Genomic DNA, 24,401 nt, shown 5'->3' on the forward strand with positions numbered 1-24,401 from the left:
GTATATTAAGAACAAACCTACTACTATCACCTCTAAAGTGTAGTTCTGGTTGATGAAAGCACATGAACACAGACGTAACACCAGTGTGTGGGCACAGAGGTGCAGCCCCATAGGACCAATGCAGGGCTCCAGCCTCTTGTGTGCTTCCAAGCATGGCCAAAGGCAAGGGCGAGCCTTGGCAGCCCTTCAGTTGTCACTGACCCTGTTTTTCTATGGGTGACAGCATTTACCCACCCACGTCAAACCCGTTTGGATGCTTGGAACAAAAGTCATAAATTATTATTAGCAAATATTTACATGCTACAAATAATCTGTTGGTGATTTCAGTACTTAGCAATTGGGTATTGAGGTCTTTATGCACTCCCAACACTTACTAGCAACTACTTAGAGTATTGGTATCAGCAAAGGATACAAGTCAACTTGCAGTGCAAAAACCAGATTACTTGTGTTAGACCTTACTTAAGTCAGGGGACAAAAAACCCTCAGTATACTGTCAGGGAGCTTTAACCCCAAAGGAGTATTTTTATATACGCAGAAAAGACATCATTATCTGTTTTCAATAAGAAAAATTGCTTTTCCTTTTTTGGTTTTAAGGATTCTGATGAAACCTTGGCAACACAAACGCTGCAGCACCAAAGCAGCTTCAATTTCTGGTTCTTAAGATCTGGCTCACATTCATGCTGCAAACCAAAGGAGGTTTAGAAAACAACCATCAGCATAGAACACAGTATATCACAGGTGGAGAAGAGAAAAAAAAGGCCATATTTTAAAACAGATATTGTTTCAAAGATATATGGGAGTCTGGTAATGAAAAAATGAAGTAGTATTTTCCAACACATTAAAACACAGTAAGAAGAGATATATATATATATATATATTCTAAAAGATTTATCTCTGCTTATCTACATAATCACTTGTGGCTAAGTTACCTAAAAATATTTCACGAGTCAGTAGACAACAGAGAGCTAAATTAAAAGATTATGTTCTGGTAGCACTTATCCGTATTAAGCTGTGAAAGTACACAAACACATAACCCACACACATACACAAGCAGAGGCTGAAAATTCTCCTTAATTTCCTTGGAAAAGATGAAACCTAGGTTCCTCTGCAATTTAAACTAAAAACTTATCAGTATAAACTAATAACTTATGAGAAAAAGACAACATATTTAGTTGGGAAAGCTGATTGCAGTCAAAGCCTTTCACATGTTGCAACACTCCTCTCCTCCCTCTCCTGCAGCATTTCCCTGGTAACTCTTTACTGCAGCTTCCTCTGAATGATACCAGTGCAGGAATAAAAAGGAATTCATCACTCTTTAGGCAGATCTACAGTGTTGCAGATTGAAAAATTAAGTTAGTTATGGAAATATGTTTTTTTAAATCCCACTGGTTGACACCAGCCTGGAAAGCAGCATTTGGAGCAATGGAGGTTGCTTGGCAATCTGTGACAGCCCTCCTCATTCACTGGTACAACATGTGACATTAGATAGTAAAGAAAAGCCTTACTGACCCCAGGGCACATCAAAAGTCTTCTTGATTTACAACAGTTTGACAATTCTGAGAAATGTCATGGCCAAAGCAGCTGCCTTCAGGGTGTGGATGGGGGTCAGAGGCTGTGACGATGGGCAACCCCAATGATGGACACGAGGCAACTGCTGGATTTCACAAATGATCTTGGGGACGGCAGCATGTAGCCAAACCTTTTTATAGCCCAAACCTCTGGAGTTCCTCCTCTTCACAACAAGCCCTGACCTTTCCCATCACCGATGCATGAGCGGCAGCTCGGCAAGGACCTGATGGACATGCACTGACCGTACAGTGAGGAGAGGGAAACCGGGCCAACAGCTGATCTCAGCAGGGACATTTGTAATTGGAGACAAGATGAAACTGCCAGGCCTTCGATCATGAAGTCTTCAAGACAAATTGTATCTTTATTTATGTTATGCACCACACCCTAGATGATTCCTCCAGTTCATCTCAGGATCTCTGAATCGCTCCACTATAAATTCTAAATAGGGAGCAACAAGAGAAATAGGGAAGCCATATTATTAGACCGATCCCATCTTAATTATGTAAATTGGCTAACTTCTCCAAAAAAAAGTTGCTGGTCGTTGATTTGTACATGTATTTCCATGTTAAACAGAAAACAACAACACTTAAAAAAAAAAACTTATGGTATAGTAAAAAAAATTAAGAATATTTTAAATAACAGCATATACTTATTTCACATATCAAGAATAAGCAGAGAGGGAATTATCATAAATATACGTGTGTGTGTGTGTATGTGTGTGTATATATATAAACTGTATTTTAAAAATTGTAATTTTAGAGATCAATGAAAGTCTGGAACAAGTGATAGCATCCAGCCTCAGGCTGGACTATGCTGCAGGCATGCTGTCACTAAGAAAAACATGGAAAAACACCTAGGCATTTCTCTACAATAAAGGTAGAGATTTACCCTAGTAAATGCTCTAGAAAAGAGAGCTAGAGATTGATGAGAAAAGACACTGTCCAAATGAGTTTAACAGCTCATATTATCCATTGGACAGCACAGGGGAAAAACAAAGAAATAAACAAAACTTGTAATACACAACTCCCAGATCATGCCGGCATTGTCTTTTCTTGCCCCATTCAGTCTCCAAAGGATTCTTGCTTTTCATTACTGGAAAGAGTTTTGTCTCAACTTATGGTACAAATTTTCCCCTTCTTGGTCCATTTGCAACCACAAATTAAATGTTAATCCATGTTAAAATATAACCAGAAGAAAGTTAACAAACATGAAGCATTTAATTGAGGTTGTCAAATACATACAAAAATCTCATCTTTAGAGGACTTAACTTGATAAGCACACCTTATGATACAATTTTTCATGCTTTCTAGTGTGCCTTGAGGTGATCTCACCCATCCCAACTCCCATTTCAGCTCTCCAAATGCCACCCCAGCTATGCCAGCACATCAGTCCATGAAGTTATGCTCTGAACTGGATACCAAAACAGACCAAAGTTAAAAATAATCTGGGAGAGGATGGCAAGGGAAAGTATGGAGCAGAAAAGGGCCACATGAAGGTTGAGAGGGCAGCCAGGACCTCCTTTAGGAAAGTCTGAATGACAGCTATACTTAATTAGCTGATTCAAAGCATCTTGCTTTAATTATCTTTCTCTGGGAAATCCGTATGATTTATCGTGGTGCAGGGACACTTCTGCTTTTACTCACATTTCTAATACTGTCTTCAGCTGCCTTCAAAATAATTAAACAATACTTGACTAGTAAATCCAATGACTTTTCATTGCAGTCAAAGTTTTACCTACATAAATATGCACATTAATCTCAATTGACTTGGCCCACATTTGACCTGCTTCTTGTCTTTGGCACCTTCTGCTAACAGCACTAGAAGAGCAAATTGAATTTAGAGAGGCAAAGGTCTTATATACCTTCAGGAATGGAAAATTACTCAGCTGAATTTCAAGGCAGCCAGACTGAAGTCAAATGGTCATTTTGAACTTAGCCACAGCACTGAACAGAGGAACAGATGTGCCCAGAGCAGCAGCCAGCACACACCTACTGAGTGCTGAAGATTTATTACCAAGACTTTGGTAGGACAGTGGGGGGTGACGGGAGTCGGTGCTCAGCACAGTACCTTCTAGGACGTCAAAAGCAGAATGCATAAATACTTCATAATTAGGTTACTACTATTTTACAGTATAATAAAAATATAATATATAAGGGGAACTATAGTGCCATAGTTCCCCTTCTCCATTATCACTTGTGAGTACTGAAAGTCTGGATAAAATAGAAGACAGTGCACAAAGTACTCCAATATCGCAGCATGGAGTGGCCATGCATACTGTACACAGACCTGGAGACAAGCAAATATCTGCAGCAGTTGTTTCTTGAATGCAGAAGCAGCCTGACAGCAAAAGCTGGAAATTTACACCATTGTCTCTTTCACGTAAGTAGTTGCATGAACCCTGAAGAAAACTGGCAGATTTTCAGGTCTAATGAGGAGTCAGACCAACAAACCAGTGACAGAATTTCCTAACAGCCAAGGTGGCTCCAGCAAACAGCTTCTCAAGATGCTTACTTCCTACTAAAACATCATCATGCAAGGGAAGAAAAGTTTCTTCTTGGTTTCTGTAAGACAAAGAAGCCAGGCTCTTCAGATGAGCCACAGCACCAGCAACTTGGACATGCAGTGTCCATGCAATTCTTCCTTTCCTGACTTCCCCTACTTTTTGGTTTATAATTTCAAGAACATTCTTAAGCAAACAAATATATTAGACGGATCTGTCTCTTAGATCCAATGACTTCAAGATAAGGTATTATGAAAAACCTCATAAAATAACTTAAAAGTTGTTTTATTTGAATTTTCTAGCCTCATTTGTGTACCTAACCTGAAAACAATATTTGTCTGTTTGCAATTAAACCTGCTTACATCTATGCTGAAAGCCAGGATCAGGCGTGTAACCCCTGGGCGGGGACTTCAGAATCTGTGAGTGCAGAGATGTAGGGGCAAATTATTCTCTCAGTTATATTGCTATGAATCAAAAGCAAACAACTTGAAATTCAGTCAACAATCACTGTAAAAATGACACTGTAAATCTTACCTCTGGCAGTGCTTGTTGTTGAATGAGAAACACGCAGAAATCAACCCAGGTAAATATGGTATTTTACTTCACACTCTAAGAAAATTAATGATGATACAAAAATGACAGAAACTACACAGATTACACCTGCTTGAAAAGTGAAAGAAATCATATTCTATGGCTTTCAGCTATCTCGTTCACTTATGTCTCAGGCTGTTTTCAATATCTGTAAAAACCTGACACTGTTTTTGTTTTCATCAAGGAATTAGAAGCCTCCGTAGCAATGTAGGAACATGCCAGAAAATACCACAAAGGTTGTTTAATCAAGAACTGAACAATAATAGGTGATTAGATGCCTGCCAAAGGCTGCATTCACGACAGCACTCACAGACGTGCTGGAATGCTGCATCAAGCACTGCACCCGTGCTGGAACTCATCTGCTCCAAAAGGAAGAGCCGTGTGCAGGAGGGATGTGGTCTCTGGATTCTGGTCTGAAAGGTTTCTCGAGGGGTAACAGAGGATGCTTCTTTTGGAGCCAGACTGTGTTTAGACGCTTTTGCTTTAATTAAGATGCACACTTCTAGCTTGCTAAATTGTTGCATTATTTTGGGTAGTGAGACAGCAGGATTTCTGTTTGTTATCCTAATAACCGGGTGGCACTTTCAGTGTACTCCGCAGTAAGTGTCTGCAGTGCCACTGCTGGTTATTGTAGGTTCTTTTTTTATTCTCTAGCACATAGCTATGGGATTTTGGTTTCTGCCTGCCTCATCACTATTACCTTCTGTCTCTGTGATAACTGACCAAAATGGCTCACAGCACTGCACAAGTCAGAAAGAGGTGAAGGAAAGTATGCAAAGTACTGTGCCGAATGAACAGACTTTTTCCTGTGACTTCTGGCTTCGAGCTCAGAAAGTTGAGATTCATAATGAAAAACACTCCTACCTGGTGCACAGCCCTCCTTCAGAGCAATTACACAAGATGAAACTTGAAGATAGGTTTTCATTATGTGTATCCAACGTCCATTCTCATGTTACACTGGAAGTGCTTTTTGTATCAGGTGATTTAAACTACAAGGCCAGTGGTTCCTCAAACTACAATGGGTGGAACTACTCCAACTGGTCTATTTTTTTTCTTTATTTCTTTTTGAAGTTATTCTCTACTGTCACACTAATGAGGCATCAGATACAAAGCTTTGCTTTCAATAATTATATATATATGATACCTAAATTGACAGAACATGCAAGAGTGAATGTTAAGAAACAAATCCACCTTTGCCTGGTCCCTCCTTCTGTAGAGAAGCAAGTAATACAGCATGCCCCACCACCCAGAGGTATGTCAGCAGCTCTCTGAGCTAACAGTGCATCTCACCCCTTCATTCTGTATCAGGAACTACTGCCCACTGCACTAACTACTCTAAGACAGCTGACAAAGTATTATTTTCATCCACATATAGGACACACACAAGGAAAAGTAATTAGCAAGTGCTGCCTCATTTATTATGACAACACAAATGCTATTTTTTTCCCTGAAAACTATGTTGTTTGGAAATGCAATCAATGCCTTTAGGTTACTTGTTTGCATTATATGTATTCCTAAGAGATTTTGTACATTTTGCAGTAAAATATGAAACACTTCAAAATTGAGAAATGGAATTTTCTCTGCTAATTTTAGTTTGACTACATCCACCTTCAATTGACTGACCTTTTCTCATTGCTCTATGAACAGATGGAACGAACAACTTTACACCTGTCTGTAACCTCAGCATAAAACCCCATATCTTCTAACCAGACATCAACTTATGTCATGTGTTAAGACAATGGTTTTGTACCAGGCGTGGCTTTAAGCAGCCAACAGGTTCAGAAGCTATGTGGCAGGAGTAAATATGAACACAGATACTGTTATCACAGAAGACCTGTTTTTCTTAGACCACGAGATGAGCATCACACAGGTATGTGGATTTCTCGCTGACACGTGACATGAACCCAGACATCAGGACAGAACTCAGTTCAGGCAAAAAAATTCAGCAACTCCCAATGCAGTTAAGCTTAACATATGAATGAGGATACTGAATACAATTTTGCAAGCAGGGACTGCCCAGCGGGAACCTGGAGAATCATATTAATGAGACAATATTCATGCTTCCTTTCATAATTAATAGCATTTGCGCACTCGGTGGTAGTGTTTCCTGAAATGTGAGCAAACATTGCAATAGATGTGTTTGGAAATTGAGATTTGCAGAATAAAGAGAGCATGAACCATCAAAGCATACTGAATAGTGTTAAAACTGGTGCCTATAAATAGCAGAGGTTCACACTTCAGAGAGGAGACAAGCATTCAAAATTCCTCAACAAGTGCTAGTGAATGATGACCTCAGACAGTTGGTTCTACCTGAACAACTAAAGCACTGAACAGAGTGGGCAACTCTAAGAGTAGAACAGCTTGAAGAGTTGTGTTTTTTTGTTTTGTTTTGTTTTTGTTTTTTCCCAAACCCTGTTGTTCCATTTACAATTGTATCATTATCACTAACAAAAAGATAAATCAATTCAAATCATTCAAGCGATTTCATGTTTAAAAAAGTAAACAATTTGCCATTATTCTTGAAGCTCATCAGACCTCAGTACAATCATGACATTCAGTGAAAGAAAAAAAATCTGAAGAAAATGTGCGCTCAAAGTATCAGTTAAGAAATATAACTGCTGTGAAACATTAAAGGAGAATACAAAAGGGCCTCTACAATAGTATAACCTTTGCCTCTGGGTGCTAGCATCACAGTTTACACAGTTTCCATGGAAACTCTCTGCAAATATATGAATGTTCTGGTTGCGTTAGATGCTGAACAGAAAATCCTTTGTGACCATTCCGGAGGGCCATGGCCAGTGCCAACCTCCTAGTGAAATAATGCCCCTCACTATGCCTTGCCCAGCAGGCTCATGACACACTCACTCACATGGTACAGCTGCTGCCACAGCTTGTTTTTCCCCATCTGAAAAAAAGAGATGTATATTGTAACTTTTAAATATTTCTTCCTGCACTGAGAGCATGCTTCACCTCTGCCAAGCTGATGGCCAAGTCCCCAGGACTGGACCCTCGGATGCAATCCAAGAGCTGTAAAACCAGGGCACTGGCTGAGAGCCTTGCAGCAGGCTCCGAGTCAGGGCACTGAGGAATATATTTACATAATGAGTAGGCAACTGCCAAAGCGAACACCACAATTCCTCATTATTAAATATCTTGAGAAAAGCAAATTAAAAAACAACAAACAAAACAACAACACGGAGACAGGATATTCTCAGGATGCAATGGGTATAACAGTCCAGAAGTGAAAACTAGTTTCGTCATGTTATTCCTCATCACTTGCAGTCACAGGACGGCTGAGGTCAGCAGGGACCACTGGGTCTGTGCGATCCAACCCCTGCTTAAGCAGGGGCATTTAAACACATTGTGCAGGTCCATGCATGAACAGCTCATGTACTGGATGGACTCCTGCCATGGAGGCAGAGAAACTCCATCCAAGAAAGCAGAAATTTCAACAGGACAAGCCTCCTCTTTCGGTGGTTAAGGGTGCATGCTTGAGAGAAAGCTGAGGGACCAAGAGCACTTGTTTCTGTTTCACATAGGAGGAGCTGCAGCTAAACATCTAAATGTGCCCCTCCTGCACTTCCTTAAAATGCACTCCTCTTCTGCTGTTATAAATACTGCAACCAACGCCAAGGCAAAAAGGGCATCTGCTAAAGTGAATTAAGAGTGCACCTTCAAGAGGTGCACCCAGATGGACAACACCTTGATTCCAGACTGAATTCTGTGTTCTTATTTCTCTGAAACCGAGCAAACGGACAACAGAGCAAGTTTGGCTCTAATTTCCGAGATATCAGCAGTGTCATTTAAAAAATTGCATACAGATGTGCCCAGTCTGTGGCAGGACAACGTTTCTGAGGGCTGCATTCAGAACATAAGCCTGCAGGCAGCACAGGGAGATGACAGCCTCACTGCCTGGACCTGGGTGAGACGGGGACGGCCAACACCTTTCTGCCTGTAGTCAAGTCTCGTTGTGATTAAGCCACTTTCAGACGCTACCCAAGTGCCAGTGCCAGAAATCAGTAACAGTTTTACAGTGAGTTCCACAGAATGAAGACACATTTTGCACCCTGAAGAAAACCACACTCTTGCTTTGCCTCCACCCTCGATTTGCACGTTTATTTTTGTCCCCTTACAACAGGAAGCTCTGGCAGGAAGCTCCCAGAGTTCAGGCAGCCACCACCCACCCGCCCCACGCCCGGGTCTACACGCACGGCCACCGCCTTCCTCCCACCCAGCCCGCTCCTCCCTTCAGCACCACCTGCAGAACCGAGTAAACACTGGCTCAGCCCTAGCTCTGTCCCTTCCCCTGCTTTAATAACCCATTGTTTGCCTGTGGTCGCCTCATAGAAAACCAAGGGCATCTCCAGAGGGGAAGCGCTGTCCCACACATGTCACACGGTGCAAGCCCAGGGCTGGGCTCCATGGGGGCAGCCCCACGAAGGAGTCCTTTGCACAAACATCTGCCTGGCCCAGCAGCTCAGGCCACTTCTAACAGGTTTAAAGCCAAAACTGCTCCCTATTAACTCCTCAGTGTAGGCTGGATGGGGACTGATGAGCACACCATCACCCTGCCTTGTGCTGTCACCTATGTTGGCACCAGGCTATGGGTAATGGTGGCTGAAGTACAGGAGGTGATCACAGAGAATATTTAACCGTAGGAGGAAATACACAATGGCCAGAGAAATTAATCCAGCCATACAGGAAATGATAAAAACCGAGAAGTCACTCATTTAATATTTTCCTCATATCCTCATGTCCAATAAAGAAGCACAATGAACATAGTTAAAATCCCACTAATGAGACATCCGATCGCCCAGAACAGAGCAATAATGAACATGAGCTCTGTTTCCACCAAATCTACCAGAAAGAGTTTTAAGGGTCTGCTTTCCCACTGACACAAACACATGACTCCCATTAGCCTTAATAAAGGAAGGCTGCATTCAATGAGAGAGTAATTTCCCAGGACTGCACAACCAAATTGTGGCAGGACTGAGACACAGGAGAGACGGCTAAGAGAAGCTGTCTGTCACAAAACCATACTGACAGACCAAATACTTTCATAATTTTCCCATGAATTTATTTAGCTTTTGTTAAGTGTTTTTCACTTTAGGCCAGAGAAAATATTATGGATTTTTCTTATGCCAAAATCATGGAAAAACAAATCAGATAGTGGAATGCTTAGTTCATTTTTAGACTGAACAGAATATAACTTAAAACATGCACTTCTTATTTACTCTAATCTTAATGCATTGTCCATGTATACTATTTTTGACTCTATGATACATTAAATCTTACTCCTGTAACAATGCAAATTTGTTGACAGGATGGTAGGTTAAAGTTTATCTTTCAGGCTGCTTCCCTTGCACCAGTCAGAGAAATCTAGTTATGTCAATTTGTGTCCCTCTCTGTGCTCAGTGAGGCTAGGAAACAGAGAGGAATGCCAGAATGTGGAAACAATGCAAAAAACTAATGCCAGCACTGAGCACCTGATGCTTTGACTATGCTCTGTGTGCTCTCATAAGACTTTGAGATTAGTACTCTGCATCTCAAAACTGCATTAAAAAAGCCTTAATTTCAGACATTGGAAATACATTTAACCTTCTAACAGCATAACGTTTGCTTTTGGGTCTTTTTCCTCCAGTTCAAATGTAGGAGTTCAAAAATGCTTGAGTGCATTTCTTTTCCTTTCCTCCCCTGACACCAGAAAATTCAATTTGATAAGCAACATAAAAAGTATTTCAACACGTGTTTTCCATAAGAGACCTATTTGATGTAATCTAAGACATTCAGTGCAATTATAGTATACATCAGTGAAGGCTGCTTCATGCACTGTCCTGTAACGTTACAGGAGAACAGACTCTTCTACTATCTCTTTGTGCAGCAGCTAATCGGCAGAATATATAGCTTGCTACTACTTAAAAACATGTAATAAAAGTCCGTTGGCATATATACTCACAGAATCTGAACTGCTTTGATATAATAAACCAAGATAGTGAACTGCAGTGCAGCAGCTGCTATAGCTGTGTGACTGGTACAATGCTATATTTTAGAGCCACATATCAAAAATGCATCTTGCAAATGAAATCAAAATTAGCTACCTATTTATGCTCAGCTGTAAAGGAACCTATTTGTTAAAATTAAAATCTGTAAGGCCAGTAGAGTAAACCACAGTACTATGGCATAGCACAAGCAACCCTGTGCAGCTCTGGCACACGCTTGAAATCCAGCACCCAGTCCTCCGGAGGCTGGTGATCTGGTCTGCTTAAATGAAAGCAAAACCAGACTCTGTATTACTCAAGAATTAACATGCAGAACAACTGAGTCAAAGAGAACTGCTGATTTACACACAGATACCAGCTTCACTGAAAAACACAACTCAAAATGAAATCATAACTCACCAGCCATGTCGCTGCTCTAGAAATAAAGATCATGAAAACATGAAATAGAAGACAATGAAAATACAAGACAATTTTCTGCAGCTTCCATCCCCGACTGTTCTGTCAAACGCACAACAGCAATAGCACAAAGCATCTTTATGGCAGGAATAAAAGACTCTTTAAATGCTCCTTTTATTTTTTATTGAATGAACGCACTCTTACACATAGCTCATGCAATGATGGCTTGAGCACTAGCACTGACAAATCATGTATTTGATTAGTCAGCTACAGCATGCAGGTTACACACAGAACAATCTGAAACGTGTATTAATTTCATGTAATGTGGCAAGTCAGGTAGTTGATCAAAATACTGAAGTTGCAACATTCTGAGACATGCAGTCATCATTAAGGTTAAAAAATGGTCAGTGAGTGTTTCACCACAACTGACAGAACACTTCCCAGCTCACAGTCACTAGCAAAAAAGCCCCCAAACCAAACCCAACCCAACCCAACCGATGTTCAGACCCAAACACACAGACTCCTCCCAACAAGTGCTGGGTTTGGTGTAGTTTGTCCTTGTCCTAGAGCCATGACTTGTTGCTGATACTGCTCCTCCCTGCAGGAGGTACCACATGCCATGCCACACCTCCCCATCATTTTAAAAGATACTATCAGATGAGGCACTTCCAGAGAAATCCTCCCCTACAGAGTGTTCAAGTTTACTCGTGGATGGGAAAAAAAGCCATTCACAAACATGAACTCCTTCACAGTTTGCATCATGCCGCCAACCTGTCACGTAACCCACAGGCGAAGTATTTGCCGCAGACTCTCCAGATCAAGATATTCTCTGTAAGATAAACTTACATTGCCCATCTACTCTATCTGTTCTTAAAACTCTTTTTTTTTTGACACTTCTAATCTCTCAGACAGAAAAGCACAAGATTAAAGTGCATTTGGAAAGACAGGGCACAAAGCCAGAGCAGAAACCAACCAAAGGATCTCCAGCCCTTGTTTCAGCAGCCCTCACACTGGAGGGGAAACTAAAAGCGCTGTTTCACACATTGCATAGTGCCTGGAACTGGACACAGATGTGTTACTGGCCATAAAAACAAGTGCAGTGCTTTAATTTCTTAAATATTTACTATTCAGATATAACACAGTGTAAAACTCAGAGCTGTGTTCCTGATGCTCGGACCTTTCTGTCAAAACACGTATTGACATAAGATCTCCTGGTGAAAACACTTCTAAACCCTTTCACACTTTTGTTTTGAAGTACAGATCCGTCTTCCCTTCCCCCTCCACCCACCCACTCTTCCAAACAAGTTAAGTAATCCAACCTTGCTCAGGAATTTTAATTGTTTCCATAACTCCTATCACCTGCCAAAAAAGTGCCTAGTATGACAGAGATTGGACAGGGTGCCTCTGCTGCATATATATATTTACAATATAAGCATGCATGCGTATATATACACACACACATTTATATATATATGAATATGACTTACATAGCAGTTAACTTCTGCTTAGCTGTAAAGGCCAGAAAACTTTGTAAGACCCAGCCTTACACTCTAAAGTAGCAACCATGGCTTGAGCACTCTTGGACTCAGATTTACAGTCAAGTTACTACAGCTCAACTTCCCGCCTCCTGCATGAGCTCGGCTTGGTGTGCTGCCTCCTTGCACAGCATTAGTCATGACAGGTCATAATTAGCAATAGCATGAGAGGCTAAACTAAGACACACACCACAATGTTTGTTGCAAGTGAAGTGCAGTCCCACAGATCTCCTGACAGCCTCTGCGAGTTTGGCTGATGTGGGTACCATGACTGGGCGCCTGGCTCCTTGCAAGAGTTGTGCAACTTCTTAAATTGTATTTTTATTCTTTTAATTTTAAGATCTTGGTCTGTCAACCCTTCCTCACACCACACAACATCTTGTTTCCACAAATAACAGCCCTGGTTTCAGTGGGACCTTTGAAATACTCATCTTGTGGCATGAGTAATTGCATAGCACAAGCTTTTTAAGGATATTTTCTGCATACTCAGCTTCATTTATTTAGGTTTCTTTTTTTTTTTATCAGGTCTAAAGTGAAAAAGAACACGTTTCTCTAGCATTTGTTTAAACAAATAGTTCATTTTTTATATCATGCTCTATAAATTTATGACGTGATTATCATATCTCAGTAAAATCCCAGTTATTTAGGCAAAAGTGCTTTTGTTATTGGAGCTTATTGATGTTCTCTTGGGTAAATTGCATACCAAAAAATAAGTTTGCTAATAAGGGAGGCCTAAACATTTCCATAAAGCACAAGTGCATTTAGAAAAGTTTAAAAAAAAACAAGAGGAAAATTATCTCTGGGATTTACAGCATGGCAGCTACCAAAATGTTATCTTCAACAATAGATACTACACGTTTTTCCACTTGCGTTAGAACTAAAACCAACATGCTGCAGCTTCTGGCATGCTGGTGTTCAGAAAATTCCTTCTCACAGTGTTCTTTGATTTGTGATGGGTGGTTTGTTTTTGAATTGTTACAGGCTGGGTGAAGCCTTCAGGCAGATGTGCAGCACTGCTGATAACATGTGTATTTTCCAGCCCCGTGATAAATTTCCCATAGCTGCTGGCCTGCAACATGACTTTCAGCAGTTTTGACTGTCTCACATTCAGACACAGCAGCGTCAGTCCATTTGATGTATTAGCTCTAGGACTCTAGGTGGAAGACAGGCATTTTAAGAACTGATTAGTTTCAGCACTCAACTGAAAACTCCTCGGTTGCTTCATTTCAGACAGCACTACATCTTGTGCTCAAAAAGCCAAAACTCTCTGAAGAGAAGTTTCAAGCTGGAAGTCCACGTTCAGAAATGATTTTTGGAAGGTGCAGTCAGAATTTGGATACTGATGGTATTTCACAACCGAACCCAAATAAGAACACACATTTCAACACCTTCACATCACTACCACCAAGGTCTGTGTTGTTTTCAAAGTCTACAGAACCGGCCTTTCACAGCTGCAAAGGAAGTGACACAGGAAGGACAACGCAGGCAGCATATATCAGCAATAATTCCATCCGCTGCTGCCCAGCTGTGTGCACAGGGAGGAATTGAGTCGCTTCCTCTCCCCACTGTCAGTCCAGCGTTAGGAACCTGAGTGCTTTGGCATGGGGCTGGAGGAGGGCACAGACACAGGGGCCAACCCAGTGTGACCGCTCACTGCCTGCTCTATTCTCAGACAGGACCTACACGCACATTGCTAAAAAGCATGTAAGATGTCTCTCAGAAATAAAAATTTAGTTGAAATGAAGTGTGATGTTTCAGACTAGAGTGACTAAGGCTGAAATTTAGATGCAGTGCAGGCTCCAAGCCTGCACACAACTCATATCCCAAAAGATACCCAAGGGTGCCTGTAGCTGTGGGGTCTAAAGTGGTGCACAACGCCCAGATGTGCTGCACACCAAGGATTTCACAGGGAAAGAATGTGAAAGGTGTTTAGAAAATCCATGGCTTTCCCAGTCAGTCGCAGCATGAGGAAGCTACAGCTACTCATGCTGCGAATGCACTCATATGAACCAGATGTGTGCCTTGTACATTACTCAAGTATAGGATGTGCTCAATGGTGCCTAGAAATATCTACACCACATAGGGGCCGAGGATGAGGACTGACTTTGCCAGGTGAATTACCTCACCTCACATTTATCAGTAACAACTCAAGAGTCACTGGCGATGATTTAATTTTTACCTCTCTTCTGAATTAAAATCAGAAACAAAGTTGCCCAGTGACTAAAAGTTCCTGGTCTGAAAGGAAAATTCCCAGATCCTGAAGTAATCGAGTTCTCATTCATCATTCACATGATGCACGAACTACAGAAACCTAACACTGTCGTGTTCACAAATTCACAAAGTCCTAGAGAGGGATTCTTTCTGCTTAAGTTTAGATGTTTACAAACACTTGAATTACTTGTCTAAGCCTTCCTTCAGGCTGCAGTGAATCATTTTCTAGACTTTGCTGGCTGTACTGACTAGACACAAATTATAACAGAAGCACGGAACTCACAAGTTGACATCCATATTGCTGCCATCCCAAGTTATGCAAGATGAGTCTGCTCTAACACACCAGCAGGGTACATGCAAGACAGGAAATATGTAGCAAGAAGAGATTGCTTAGTTAAATACCAGGAAAAAAAAAAAAAAAAAAGACTGCAACTACAAATGGTGGATTTTAAAACAAGAACTTACTCATTAAATTCTTGCAATTCACACAGCAGCACAGGCAGTACATTTTGGCATGTGTTTTTTCATGCTTCTCACTAAGTTCAGGGGGTATTGATCCACTCAAGGAGCCCCATTACTTACTGATTCTCTGCACTGCGACACAAAGCAATATAAAACAAGTGCACAGCAGCTACCAAGTGAATACCGAGATCAGCAATGGTGGTGTGAATGTAGACGTACAACTAAAATATGCTGTGAGAAAATGTCACCAGCAGAAACAGGCTTTCAGAATATCAAGTGCAGGAGCTGCTAACATAACAGGCACTAAATGAAAATACATCTGACTCCTTAAGAAGCTTAAGAAGTCACAAATGATGTCAACAAGCAGGGAAGAGAGCAGGAAGAAAGGTAAGAGGAGGAAGGATAGGGAAACAATAATTGAAGCTGTATTGTTTTTGCGGTTAAAATAAATTTTCCTAGTAAAATAAACATATATTTCCATGAAGAATACTGTAGAGCAAGTAAGCTTAGGAGGAAATGATGCCTAACGAGTTCCAAAAAGATTTTTAAAGCAATTGTAAGACTTTTCTTCTCTTTCCCCATAAATGTTTGAAGCTAGCGTACATCCTTAAGACTGAGTTTTCTTTATTATAGTATTACTCTCATGAGAGAATAAATGAGCCAAAAAGTTAGCAAATGCATTACACAGCTTGCACCACTGGACCTCAACATGGTGTTAAAATCTTTGCATTTCACTGTTAGTATGGCACGTAAATAAGCAAAGTGCTTGTCTGTACCAGAAATCCTTTGAAAGGTAATGGTGAAAGCCAAGTTAAAGCAACAACAAACCCAAACATCCATCAACCCATTACAAACATCCTGATACACTGTTTGGTAAAAGCTAACTTAAACCCAAGCCCTTAGACCACAGCTTAGATATATTGGGCTGAATTGGTATGATTAATGGCAAGCATGGAACGTTATAAATTATAGTGAAGATGAAAGGATTTCTGAATACTTCTCTGAAGCATGGAAGTTTATCAGTGCCCACCTACAAACATATGCTTTCTTCCATATGACACAATGTGTGAAGGAAAACAATGGCTCAAACTTGATGATTTATGGTTTTAAAGGGCAGCAGAAACGTATCTACAGTACTTCTCCCACATCCTGAAAACCAGATTTGGTCAAAGAAAATGCTTCAGTGGGAGGAACATGATCTCTTCTGTGATTTTTCCCCATTTTACAATTCCTTGGTACAAAAATAGTACATAGCCAAGCAATGGAGGAGAGAGCATTTCTTCTGTTTTAGCAACCTGTTTTACTTCAAAGCCACCTTGCCATCATTATGGTATTGCCATTTTATATAGATCAATATAGATCAGTGAGAGCCTTTTTCAGTTAATAATTTTTTAAATATCCACAGGTCATCAGCACTTTATCTACAGTCAGTGAAATGCAAATCCTTCCTGCTTAGGTGGTAAATAACTGAAAAAAAATCCCCACAGGAGACAGCCTTGATGCTTTGTGCAACTGTTTACTCTTTCAAAGGAGATGTCATTGGAACAATCCTATCAAAACGTCTCTTCAGTTTAATCAGGTATTTTTCTCTTTTACAGAAAATGTAAAGCTCATTAAATGAGGATTTTTTCTTTCTGTTTATGAATTCATATACATATTCTGAACTATCAGAGAACTATCTGGTACAAACTTTTTACATGGAAAAAAATTTAAATGCATTCAGTCTATATGAAAGGTTAGACATATTAGAGAGGCTGCATCCATGGAAGATCCAGTACATACCCAGAATTAGTCCTTTTTCTTGAACCTTTGCACTAGACACAAAGAAGACACTATCCCTTCTTTGGTTTGTATCCCCTTACCAAGAAGCAAGCATCAGCAATTAAAACAAAACAAAAAACACCCTGCCTGACTCATGCCAATCACATCTGAAGACAGCAGAAAGCCTTGGAATATTTCTCTACTGACCACACCACATCCACCACTTGCCACAAAAGCAAGTTTTACCTACATCTTGTGGTTGGGACTTGACCAAAATTCAACATTAACATCTAAATATAGGTCAGCAGTCACAGATTTCAACCACATACAGGACTTAATGCGCCCAATATAACACAGCTCATTTCAGTCCACTATTTCTTATGATCTAATTGTTTATTGACATCCACACATTCTACAAAAAAGTACGCTGCAGTATGGTGTATCATCTCTGGTCATCGAGTTCATACAATCTTCACAGAGATACGTGATTGCAGAACAAATAATTGCTTTTTTGCATTTACGATACTGATGACTTCAATTCTACAAGCTGAAGGAGTGGAAGAGACCCAGCAACCAGCACGTCTCCTGTAAGCTTAAAGAGTATCCATCTATTCCCTTTTCCCAAACTGTAAGTGATGTAAGCCCATGGATTTACCAATTCTGTAATCTCTATTTGTCTTTAATGACACAGCAACTTGCCTGTATACCCTGACTATTTCTGGAATGCTTTTAAGATACTGACATTGTGTTTGCCTATTTTCATGCCTCTGATCCTAATTTTAAGGAACAGATCACAGTTGATACAGTACCATTTTCATATGCATTTATCAGCATTTCAGAATGAAACTCGTTCTCAAGATTCACCCGTGAAGTTTCTGCACGAAGACCTCTCAGGAAAGTCAACTTGGATATAAATCATGCAGCTTTCATTCTATGCCTTATCTTCTCCAAGGCTTTCACACTTGGGCCATCTATCAGCTCTCCAGTCTGTCTGGCAGGATTTCTATTTCTGATGCATTCAAAATGATTCAATATAAATGATTTATCATAGGCTCTCGTGTCTTTAGTGATTTTTTTTCCTCAGAATATATTTTGTCCAGACTCATTATACTTTAAAATTTAATTTGTAAGATGTTTTTTTTTCCCTGCCTATTTTCTTTGTTTGGATGCAACTTCAACTTTTGAAAAACATCTCCTTGTTTCTAATAAATTCCTTAACTCTGCTATAAAAACTTCCTTGCCTCTTAAGAGCAAGAGAAATGAATATGTTGTATTTGATATATGGTATATATTTTATCCAGCTTTTCATGTGAGGTCTTTAAAGAGCTGCAAGGTTCATTTTCCTTACAACAAGCTTCCTCATTTTCACATAGCACTTCTTTTCAAAACTCTACTATAGAGAACTTTCTGGCTATTTCTGAAAAGATCTCAAATTTCAATATATTATGGCTACAGATACAATGGTGTACTAAGGTTTCAAACCGTACTCTGCATACAGGTCAGGATCAGCTCAAGCTGCTCCCCATCCTGTGGGTTCTTTTACTGGCTGCACCCTAGAGCACCTCTTTGGTCCAAAACGTTTTTCTCTTTGTTCTCAGTGAGCGATAGGTATTGCAATACTGGTATTTTTCATTGTACAGAATAAGAAATTTAAGTGATGACTGAAATGAAATATATCCTTCTCTTCCATCTCAGTTTTCTTCAGTGTCCACAACTTATCAACACCATCACCTCTGCCTTGAAGTTATGACATTTCTTCTGACCACCAAGTTCTAACAAATGTATGACCTCACTGAAAGACACACATCACCATTTTTTTCTTCCCACTGGCATTTTATAAAACTTCAGGTAGAAGCAAGCATGTATTTGGTGTACCTGCAGACTCTTCCATTCCCTTTGTCAGGCCTATTATTTGTCCTGTCCCTGCTGATTTTTGATAATTTGGATCTTTTCTGTTGAAGTATTATTTATGACTTCACTCTTAGAAGACAGGACACACCAAACTCAACAGCTGCCTTCCCCTCTCCCTGGAACTTGAAAATTTGTCTGCAAGCCTTTGTATTGTCAACTGCCTTTTGCTGGTTCCCTGTTGGTTTAGTGCAAGGTCATCCTTCCTCTTCAATCTGTTCATTGCAAAACTTTTTCCTCCTACTCCCAACATCTCAGATCACTTCACCAAAGTCTCCTACCTCCTGTCATTAACATTCTGCCTTTGGAACTCTGTCCTGCACTGCTTGTCCCTGGCTCCTTCCCAGAACTTGAAAAGCAAAGCATCTAAGCAGAAGATCTCAGGCCTACGATCATGGCAGCCACAGTACTTTTTCCAAGTACATCTGATAACCAGCTCACCCACTGCAGTCTGACCTGTCCTTAAATGGGATGTGATTTGCCAGTTACTCTGCTTCTGCCTAAGTTTTTTGTCCCATTTACATATGTTAATTGTAACTGCCATGCAAAAGAGAAGCACTGGGGTGTAAGTGGCAAAAAGCTGCAGGGAGCCACTTCAGCCATAGGTTGAGTTGTTTTTGCAATAAATCTGTCTACTAGTGGAAACATCCAATTTTCAAAGCCCCAGTTTAGTCCAGAACCTCTTTACCCTTGCCACAATTAATGTAAATACTAATTTAAAGTCATTATCATTACATGATTCCAGCTGCATTTCTGTAAATTATGAGCTCAAGCTCAATGGCTAGGGACTAAGTGAGATACCCTTACCAGAGAGTTTTTGCAATGATCCAAGTGTTTATGGATAAGCATGCTAATCATAAGATGTGAAATTTAGCTATGGTCACTGAAGGATGAAACTGCCACTGACAAAAAGGACATACTAAATGCTTTCCTGTGTATTTCTGCTTTGTAGGAACAATTGCTGTTGTGTTCATTTTAAAGGTGCTGAGGTCACTTTTACTAGAACTACCAAGATCTCGATGAAATAAATTCATGAAAATACCTTAATGCACAGTCTTTAATTCTAAGAAAACCCAAAAGAAGACTGTATTGACTTTAACAGCTTACTGAAAATGACAAGTTAATAAAATAAAATTCAAAATAACACCAATCAGCTGAAGCACTTCCATCTACTAATATTATCAGCACTGGATTCACCTCTTTGCACTGATAGGTCCATCCACAAAGTGCCTGCACCATTTAAGTAGCTACAGTGTCTTGTATTCATTATGTGAAAATCTCAACACCACACATAACTAACCAAAGAATCTGTACCTCTTATCAACTCTCACTCTTGAGTTTTAATCTGAAAGACCTATGAGGGCAGAGAAATGCATGCATCAGGTATGGAAGTGCCTTTAAAAGGTTTCAAGTAGTTTGAGCAAACCAATGAAAAATACTTTCTGACATTAGCAAAGGAAGGAGGCTGCCACGGGAGCTGCAGTGTTCAGTTCCCTGCTTCAGATGTTACCAGTGAACTTTCAGTTCAGCCATGCAAACTCAACCCTAACTCAAACTCCTGCTTTGAATTAATTCATCCTAAATTTACACCCTATACCAAGTATAAGGATTCTCTCCATATCTTTACAGTTAAAGAAGGACTAAGCTGATGATAAATAGATTTGATTCAGCAATCATCATTTGCCAATTTGTGTGGTTGTGCTAACATTAATTTAGATACATGGATAAATTACACTTCAAAATCAATGCATCTACTTCCAGTTAACTCCCAATACCTGTACAGATAAACTTCACACTGAACAGTTTGCCATGGAACCCTGTGTGTGCCTCTCTATGTTGAGGTGCTGACACCAGGCAACAGCAGCAAATCTTGACCACTGAAAATGACTCTCCATTGCAGACAGGATGTAAAGAAATTGGACTCACCCTTACTTTACAGTAGAGGCATTTTTTCCCCTCCTTCCTCCCCCCTTCACCAAGACTCTCACCAGCTTAAAAATGATAGGACACAAATCCCACTTCCTAGCACCTCATGCTGATAACAAGCAGAGACTACAACTGTGGCAAAACTCAGCTGACAGCACAGGCCCTTTAGGAGCAGAATTAAGAGCTGCAAACCACTTGACTGTTTTAACCTGACATATCAAGATACACAACTGAACCAAATCTTAAAACTAGTTTGTTGTTTAACAAAGTTAAACACACTATCATCTCTGTGAAGAATCACTGCTCTATTAGCAGAATGACAAAGTCATTGTGTTACTACAGCTGAAATGTGAGGAAATAAGCTCAGCTTCAGCAGAGGGGAAACAAAAAGCTTTATATTTATTAAACTGACTTTCTAAATATCAACATATTCTAAGGAGATCACCATTACTAAATACAACCCAATGCGTGAAGGGAAAAGAATAATCCTAAAAAGACAGGATGTTGTTGAAATTATTAAATGAGTATTGAGTGGATGGGAGTTCTGAGGCTTATAGTTGTTTTGGAAAAAGTTCAACTTTTAAACATTCATTTTTCATTCACTCCACTCAGCTTTTATGAATAAAGCCAAACCAGAGTGGGCTGGAAAAAAACAACCTAACAATCTCCACTGTAAGTCACAGTGATGAACTGATGCATATCTAGCTACACTTTTTATGCTCATAAAGATACATTATTTTTAAGTCACCAAACACGGGCTTACTCCTTAAACTAAGGAGCAAAGTAAAAAAATAAACTGTCTGGTGGGGTGACATATTTAAATTTAAATGAAATTTAAATTTCATTCATGCTGGCAAAATGGAATGATTTTTGCCTTTTGGAAACAGTATTTAATTCTAAACTAGATCTGTTTTTTTTTTTAGTTATGAGCTTGATTGATTTAATATATGGCAGTCTGAAATTTTAAATGAGCATTTCCAGCTTCAACTCCAACATCTTAAAGTAATGGCTGAAAATCCAGTGAGCATATCGTAAGCTAGTGAATAATTACATCACCTCATTTTTCCAGAGCTGGTCTTCGTTAATTCATAATTAATGGAATGAGATAACACAATCTGTACTACTAACTTCTAACAGTCTGTTCATGTCAACTGAGAAAGCTGAAAACAGACAAATTTTTTTTTGCTTGGTGCAATCCAGAGCTCCACTGCTTCCCTCCCACTGCTCGGCTGCATTCCCTCCCCAAAATTCCCTTTGGAAATGACAGTCAAGCTCCTCCAACCCCACCGCAATCAGAGACTTTCCATTCATTCTGTTCTCTTCCTCCTCCTGCTTAGCATGACACTGCTTTATCGCACAGCCCAAGGAATGTGACAGAGAATGAAGTATAGAAACTTGCCTGTTGCCAGACAACAGCTTCCACGACAGTGGCATAGGAAAGGGAAGGGGGAAAAGTGTGGTGAGTCATCCGGTGCTCTTCAGCACCTTCCAGGCACTTCTGGAAAAATAGGGCACCCATGATTCAGGATTTTAACTTCATGAAAAAAAAAATGCCATGGAAAGATGTGTTGTCTTTTTTCCTAAATTCATAACAGGAACAGAATACCTACAGAAATTCTGCACAAACCCTGGGATCAGCTACTTTATAAAGCTGCATGAATTTGGTTAAGCCTTCCTTGTGACAATGGAGCACAGAAAGAGCAGCAATTCTAGCAGTATCCCAGGATGGTGTCTTCTCCTTCACTTTGAAAGCCTCCTCATCCTCCACCAAGCTCTCCTCTTCCAGTTTTCCATGGTGATAAGAAAAATGGTGCTAGGGATCAAATTTAGTCCAGTCCTGCCAGAGCAGCTTTGGTTTTGGTTCTCTTGAGCCAAATCCAAGTACCAATCAAGTACCAAGTACTTGAGCCAATCACTGGCTTGGTGCTGAAGACACAAAGAGCCAGGTCCTATTTTTTTATGGCAACCCATGTCAAAAATGTTTCTCACAAACCTAAACCACACAACGCTTTCATACGTGTAATAAAGCAACAGGAGGTACGTACAAAGAAGTGCTTTTTCAGGAGAAAGGCAACAACTGTAGAAACAAACAGGATCTCCTTTTGTCTTTTTTATATTCTCTTTGATTACTTTATGCTTGCGCAATATACATCTCACATTGCATTTCATTTGTTTATGAGTATCTGGGCAGTGCTCCAGTGCTTTGATGCAACCGGTCACAGCACACAGCCGGGTTCAGCACAGCCACCAGCACAGCTCGTGGCTGCAGCCAGCCCAGCAAGAGCTCCAGAAAGTTTCTTCACCTGAACAGGCAAGCGTGCCAACGAATGAGGAATGCTAGTTCCAGAGAAGTACAGAAAAATACAATTGTTTTCATGATGCATACAATTCTTTTCCAATCGAAGTGCGAAAGAACGCTGTGTGCAGATGGAGCATGAACAAACATTACTGTCCACCAATACAAGTGTTTAGTGAGAAGGTTAATTGAAGACTCAGAGACCTTTTTGACCTGAAACTTCTCATGCTAGTGAAAAAAAAAACTTCAAACTGATTCACAGCAGAAAACAGCATCAGATTACACCATTATTTCATGTAATGTGCATGAAGCTGAGCTGCGTGCTTAATTTTGTTTTTGTTAGTGGACTGTGAGTCCAATTTATTTTCACGAATATTTACTGGGAACGGTCATCTGAGGCCGAAAGACATTTGAATCCCATATCCTGCTTTGTTATTCATGTAGATGTTACTACTGAGTCTCTGATGTTTGAAGAGTCGTACCTGGGCAGCTAAAATGGTCCAGATTAAAAAGCTGACTGAAACAAGAAAGCTGTGCATGATGCTCAGAGCTCCACGGGATTAAGGAAGTCACGTTCAGCAGGATCCCAGGCCTCTGAGATCTTAAAAAACAGTCAGTGCTGGTAACTGATGCAAGGGGAAGGACAAGCTTTTTGTGCTTGCCTGAAATGGCATATAACCAGGAGTAAATACTTATTTCCTATCCTTAGAGCCTGGGAAGGAGTGAGCTTAAATGGTTTTTTGAGTCAATGGCCATTGCAATTGCTGGCCTAGAAGGGTGAGGGCTGGTAGGAAAATAGAGATCTACACTTTGTGTAAGAGACAGACGTGTTGAAAGATGTGTTGGGTGAAAAAAAAGCACACAAGTGCATACTTAAAATAGCCCTACAAGCACCACCTCGTCCCCATGTGGGCTCCAAAGGCCCAGGGCACCACAGCACAAAGACCACAGCAGCCAGGCAAGAGGCACGACCTTCACCTGCAGCCACACGGTCACCCTGCAACTGAGCCTGAAGCACACGAGTGTAAGCAGAGTAGGCCATTGACACTGAGCAGGGCAGAGACAATAAACTTGGTCAGCTCACACATCAGTAAGATAAAAAAATACTTTGGTTGCTGCCCCAGTCTGCCCTACTGTTACCTCTTCCTCAGCACTACAAGAAAGGTGTTTAAAACTTCAATTTCTAGCAAAGTTAGTAATGTCAGCTGGAGCTTAGAAGCACACATCATCCAAGGGAGACAACACTT

At 40.3% G+C, this 24,401-nt stretch overlaps 1 protein-coding gene across 4 annotated transcripts in view; it reads right to left on the reverse strand.

The window, feature by feature from the left end:
• The window catches only part of ADD3 (adducin 3), an 87,818-nt gene that overhangs the window by 30,699 nt on the left and 32,718 nt on the right, over window positions 1-24,401 (reverse strand). Inside the window, exon 1 of one of the 4 annotated variants that reach the window (XM_065746749.1) lies at window positions 11,059-11,075. The exons of the other annotated variants lie outside the window; for them this stretch is intronic. The gene's annotated coding sequence lies outside the window, so the exon portion shown is untranslated. Of the gene's footprint in view, window positions 1-11,058; window positions 11,076-24,401 lie in introns of those variants that run through there. 4 annotated transcript variants of the gene reach the window in all.

This window comes from Cyrtonyx montezumae, unplaced genomic scaffold, assembly GCF_038088225.1.
Source record: "Cyrtonyx montezumae isolate F1298 unplaced genomic scaffold, pur_monq_1.0 scaffold_4, whole genome shotgun sequence".
NCBI lineage: Eukaryota > Metazoa > Chordata > Aves > Galliformes > Odontophoridae > Cyrtonyx > Cyrtonyx montezumae.